General features: G+C 40.6%; 1 pseudogene; it reads left to right on the forward strand.

Moving 5' to 3' along the window:
* The first annotated feature begins 3,841 nt into the window (after window positions 1-3,841).
* On the forward strand, window positions 3,842-4,993 carry LOC148045154 (E3 SUMO-protein ligase KIAA1586 pseudogene; annotated as a pseudogene).
* The last annotated feature ends 1,095 nt before the right edge of the window (window positions 4,994-6,088 follow it).

Here is a 6,088-nt window from a genome sequence, read left to right on the forward strand (position 1 = left end):
CATGCAGACAAGAAAAGTTACATTTCCCATTGATGCATTTGAATGGTTGTTGTTGGAATAAGGATGCTTGTTAGTTCTCCTTACTGAGATAAGTAGCAGACAGTGGTGGGTTTCTGCCGGTTCGCACCGGATTGGGTGAACCGGTTGGTGAATTTCACCGATCCAGTGAGAGGAAGTTCGACCAGTGGACCCGGAAGTAACTTCCTGAATGCCTGCCCCGGCCCTATCGCTTGATCACCCTTGCCGTCCCATTGCAGCTCACTCACTCCCCCACCCGTCTGCACTAAACTAGGCTAGCCCAGCCTGACACTCACTGATTGGCTGGAATCCAGTTAATCACTGAGCGGGCTGGAGGCAACCCATTTAAAAGTGTGGTGCTAATGGCCAACATTCCTCTTTTGAAAAGAGTCTTTCTCTTTTGGAGTCTTTCTCTTTTGAAAAGAGTCTTTTGTTCCCGAACAGCTGTCGCATCACGCTTGCTGACCAGGTCCTCCCTTCATTTTGTTTTGTTTCCCTTTGCCTTCCAGAAGCTTGCTGTTTCCCTCTGGTAAGCAACTAAGCATGAGGGGGGGTGGCGGGACTCAGGAGGCTAGCTTACATCAGCTCACGAAAGCTGTGAGCTGGCGTGCACCGCATGGCCGAAAGCAGGTGAGGGTGGCGGCGGTGGCGGCCTAGCTTTCACGAGCGAAACCCATGGGCTGGCGTATGCCAAGTGGCCAAAAGTGGGTGGGTGGTGGCAGCGGGCTAGCTTTTGCGGCTTTTGCGAAAGCGGGTGGGCAGCGGCGGTGGCAGCCTAGTTTTCATGAGGGAAGGTCTTCTGGCCTTCCCTAGTGAAAGCTGTGGGCTGGCCTACACCATGCAGCCAAAAGCGGGTGGGCGGTGGCGGTGGTGAGCTAGCTTTCATGGCTTTCATGAAAGAGGGTGGGCGGCGGCCTAGCCTTCATGAGGGCGTACACCAAGCGGGTGGCCGGTGGCAGAGGGCTAGCTTTTGCAAGGGAAGGCCTAAGTTCAGGCCTTCCCTAGTGAAAGCCGCGGGCTAGTGTATACCACGTGGCCAAAAGCAGGTGGGCGGGGCGGCAGTGGCAGCCTAGCTTTTGTGAGGGAAGGCCTAAGTTCAGGCCTTCCCTCGTGAAAGCTGCAGTCTGGCGTATGTCACGCAGCCAAAAGCCCCCCGCCCCCCCTTTCCAGCCTCACCTGGCTGGCTAAGCCTGCCAGGCAGCGTGCTTAGTGACAACCCTTGTCCCTCCAGTCCAGTCTTAACTGTCCTACTGCCTCGCTGCCTGCCTGCTCCCTGCGTCATCCATCCATCGCATCAGATCCATCACCTCGGAGAGCTGCTGATTCTGCCTGCTGGTAAGTGACCTGTTTTTTTTTTTTCTTTTATTTTTTTAATGTATTTTAAAATAATATTTCAATTTTTTTGCATAGAATTTTTTTAAATAGTTTTACTTAAAAGTATTGAGTATAGAATATTTTAAAATGGTTTACTTCAATTTATTGTGTGTGGAATCTTTTTTTAAAATTGTCTTAGACTATTTTAAAAAAGATTTTATCCAAAATAAATTAAAACAAACCATTTTTAAAAATTCTATACTCAATACTTTAAAATGTATTGTGCATAGAATTGTTTTAAATCGTTTTATTGTAATTTATTGTGTATGGAATATTCTTAATGGTTTCATTTTAAATTATTGTGTGTGGAATATTTTGAAATGGTTACAGTATAAATTACTGCTGTACCCTTAAATGGTTACAGTATAAATTATTGCTGGTGGAATAATGGTTACAGTATTCTATTGCTGGTACAATACCTTAAAATGGTTACAGTATAAATTATTGCTGGTGTAATATTTAACAATGGTTTTTAAGGATTTTTTTATTTATAGAATATCTTTTTAAATTATTTTTAGGCAATTTTTATTTTTTAATTGTTTATAAAATATATTTACTATAAGAAATGTTATTCCTTTTTGCAAATGTTTTCTTTGTGATGCAATATGTTGCTTTTAAGTGTTCAGACCAGGTTTATGTGTCTCAAAGTGGCTGCTTTTCTATGGGCAGACCAGGTAGCGCAGCGGGTAGAGTGTAGTACTGCAGGCCACTTCAGCTGACTGCTATCTGCAGTTCGGCAGCTCAAATCTCATTGGCTCAAGGTTGATTCAGCCTTCCATCCTTCCGAGGTGGGTAAAATGAGGACCCAGATTGTGGGGGCGATATGCTGACTCTGTCAACTGCTTAGAGAGGGCTGAAAGCCCTATGAAATGGTATATAAGTCTAACTGCTATTGCTATTGCTATTGGTGCAAGGTAGCTTTGCCAGATTTAGTGTGTTTCATCCTCATTGTTTAGGTAATTCAGAGGTGGTTGCTGGTTCTGTGAGCTTCCTGGCACTGTCCTTTATAATTTCCCACAATGCCTTGATGGTTTTTATTCCAGTGACTTTGTCTTTCCTGTCCTTAGGGTTAGGGGGGAAAAACTGGTTTCATTTGCAGTCTTTTTTTTTGGGGGGGGGGATTCTTATTTTTTAATGTTTTTCTGGCACTGTCATAGTTTGTGTGGGTGTGGGTGTGTAATGTCCCGCAGTTATCTATGCATTAATAATGATCTAGTAATATTTCCTTATACATTTTAGGGACCTTTCCTTACATTATTAGTGTTTTCTTTCATACTTTTGGATTTCTAATTTCTGTTTCCGTTAGTTAGCAATTGCTAAAACAAATCCCACATGAAAAAGTATTCAAAGCCTTCTTGATTTTAATTGTCAATTTATTTATTCCTGCACATTGTAATATTTATTCATTTTCATATCTCTGTTTTTCCACTGTTGGGCAAACACAATTCCAGCAGCTGCTAACATGTGTAAAATTATATATATATATATATATATATATATATATATATATATATATATATATATATATATATATATATATATATATATATATATATATATATATATATATATATATATATATATATATATATATATATATATATATATATATATATATATATATATATATATATATATATATATATATATATATATATATATATATATATATAGTACTCCCTTTCAAATAGCCAACAAAATATTTCTGGTTTTAATTCCATATCTTGCTTTACCATTGCTTCTAACCACTAACTTCTGCAAAGCTACTTGGCCCGACCTAAGTACTGAACCTTATTCATATATTCCTGTTTTTTGGAATGAGAATTACATTTCAGAAAAAGGAAATCTGTATTGCTCTGGGAATATGTCATTCATTCTTGAACTATCTTCTTGGATGAAAGACTACATCTTTCCTGTTTGTTTATATCTTTCCTGTTTTTCATCCTTCCTAAAAAGGCTGTACATTGTTGGTTGAAAGCAGAGGTCCCTTCTGTTATCTGTAGCCCTCAGCTTACAACCACAATTGAGTCAAATATTGTTTTATTTCTTTGGCAGGCAGTTAGTATTACTTAGCATAATGAAGAAGAGGCAACAGAGTGTGACTGCTTTCTTCTCCAAAAAAGAGTTGAAGAATCAACTGACCAACAACAGTCACCAGCACCAGCACCACCAGCACCACCAGCACCACCAGCACCACCAGCACCACCAGCACCACCAGCACCACCAGCACCACCAGCACAAGCACCACAAGTGCCACCAGCATGACCACTTGAGGTCAGAGAAAGCAGCAAGTCCATCGACTCCACTGAAGTTCCACAACTTTCTGACTGCTGGAATTTGCAGCAATACAAACACTTCAAGGACAAGTATGATGGACTGGCAGTATCCGACAAGAAGGTGGGTTGTGAGTACTGTGCAAAACCCATATTCACGTTAGAGAAAGGTATTCATGTTTCTAGAAAGTGGAAACATTTCTAGGTTGTGCCAGCAGGGAAAACCAAGGATACACAACAAGCATCGCTCAGAAAAATATTTATCCAGTACTTGCACAATATTTTCTACTGTTTACGATCTGGTGCAAAGATGTAATCCATTCTCAGACATCAAAGCACAGGTAAATTTGCTAAATATGGTTGGCGTGGATGTGGGAGTTGGCTTGCATTCACGGAGATCTGCAATGAAAATAGTTGAAGTCATTGCGAACGAAATCAAGACCACCGTGTTTTCCAGGATTATTGCAAATAATCAAAAGGTGTGCCTAATAATCGATGAAGCCACAACACTTTCAATGAAAGCAGTGCTGATAGTTTTTGTTAGAGTTGAGGATCCAGAATGCCCAGCACCCGTCTTTGTTGAGCTTCTGGAATTACAGAAACAAGATGCGGAGACCATATATTCTGCATCATTGGGAAGCTTGCATAAACTTGGATTTACCACCAAATATCTACAGAAGAATTTAATTGCTTTCTGCTCCGATGGTGCCAACATTATGCTTGGAAGAAAATCTGGAGTCAGCGCCAGAATAGCTCAAGACTTCCCAAACATTGTCATCTGGCACTGCTTGAACCACCGCCTGCAACTTGTGCTGGATGATGCAATAAGAGAAGTGAAGCAGATCAACCACTTCAAGATCTTCCTTGATAAAATACACACCACTTTCCAGAAATCCTGCAAGAGCCAGAATGACCTCTTCCAAATCTCTGAACAATTGGGCATAGAAATTGTGAAGATTGGCAGAGTTTTGGGACCAAGATGGGCTGCCTGTAGTTTAAGGGCAACCATAGCTGTGTGGTGTGCTTATCCAGTGCTACATCATTTTTTTCAGGGCAATGAAAGATTCCCAGGCATGGCTTCCCGTTTTGGAAATCTAAATTTTTTGAAGGATTTGGCCCTCATGATCGATATCCTAAATGAGATTTCTCTTTTGTCAAATGTCCTACAGGGGAGAGAGACAAATATTATCATGGCCGAAAAGTTAGTATTGCAAACAATCAATGCTTTTGAAGTGCTTAGACAGAGAAAGGACAGATATGAAACAGAACTTGTGGAAGTGCTAAAAACACAAGCCTTCAAAAACATCAATTTAGCTCCAAATCAATGATTTGTTGCCCTTCCTCATGACAAGCTTCTGTCAAGCATCATCACCAATTTGAAGAAAAGGCTGATGGATTGCGACCATCTAAGAACAAGTAGCCTATTGCCAGATGTAAACAAGTTACACTTTATCACATATTTGGAGCCAGATTACTAGAAAATTGAAGATGTAGTTGTTTCATGGGCTGAAGCAGAGGAAGCATTGGTTGCATTTGGCAGCATTTTTAATTACAAAATTAATTTGAATGACTACAGAGATTTTTGGGAAAATGTGCTGAAAAATCCAGACAAGTACAAATTCCTGACAGTATAAGAAAAGCTAGAGATATTGTCAGGAGTTCAACAGAAGTGGAAAGGGGGCTCTCAAAAATGAACATCATATGTTCAGAGCAAAGAACACGCATAATTGTTCCAAACATAAGTAATCTGATGGTGATAAGTGTTATTGGCATGCCTGTTGAGAGATGGGACCCAATTCCTGCAGTGAAAGTTTGGCTCAGAGCGCACCACCACACGGCTGTTGATCCATGAGTAAAGACTAGGAAAGCTGCAACAGAGGAATCTAGAACAGTATGGAAATATCAACAACCAGGAAAGCAATAACACAAGTAAGTACTTGAGTGTATCTCTTTCATTGTGTTATTCTTATGGAAGGTGTAAGTGCAAGCAATTAAAGTCTTGCTTTCTGTGTTGGTCCTTTGTGCAGGTTGTTGGAGCAAAGTGATAAGGTGGTGTGTAGAAGACCGTCAAGCCAGTGATATCCTTCCTCTGTAAGTAGCTGTCTTTATTGCTGGGTGTGCTCTGTGCTGTGTTCATCCTTGAGATAGTGAAGTGCAAGCAATTAAAGTCTTGCTTTCTGTGTCTGTCCTATGTGCAGGTTGTTGGAGCAAAGTGGTGAGGTGGTGGTGTAGAAGATGCAAAAAAGGACAGTAATTTTCCTTTTCTATTATTTTGTGTGCTGGTTTCATCCCAATGCAGTGCATGCAATGAAAGAATTCATTTCTGTGTCTCTTCTTTGTGCAGCCCATTCATTGGAGTCAGTGATACTGAAGACTGGCAAGAACAGTCATCTTCCTTCTGTAAGTATCTCTTTTATTGTTTT

Source organism: Thamnophis sirtalis, unplaced genomic scaffold, assembly GCF_051295495.1.
Source record: "Thamnophis sirtalis isolate CommonGarterSnake01/CBP01778 unplaced genomic scaffold, rThaSir2_p1.2 scaffold_6, whole genome shotgun sequence".
NCBI classification, from domain to species: Eukaryota; Metazoa; Chordata; class Lepidosauria; order Squamata; family Natricidae; genus Thamnophis; species Thamnophis sirtalis.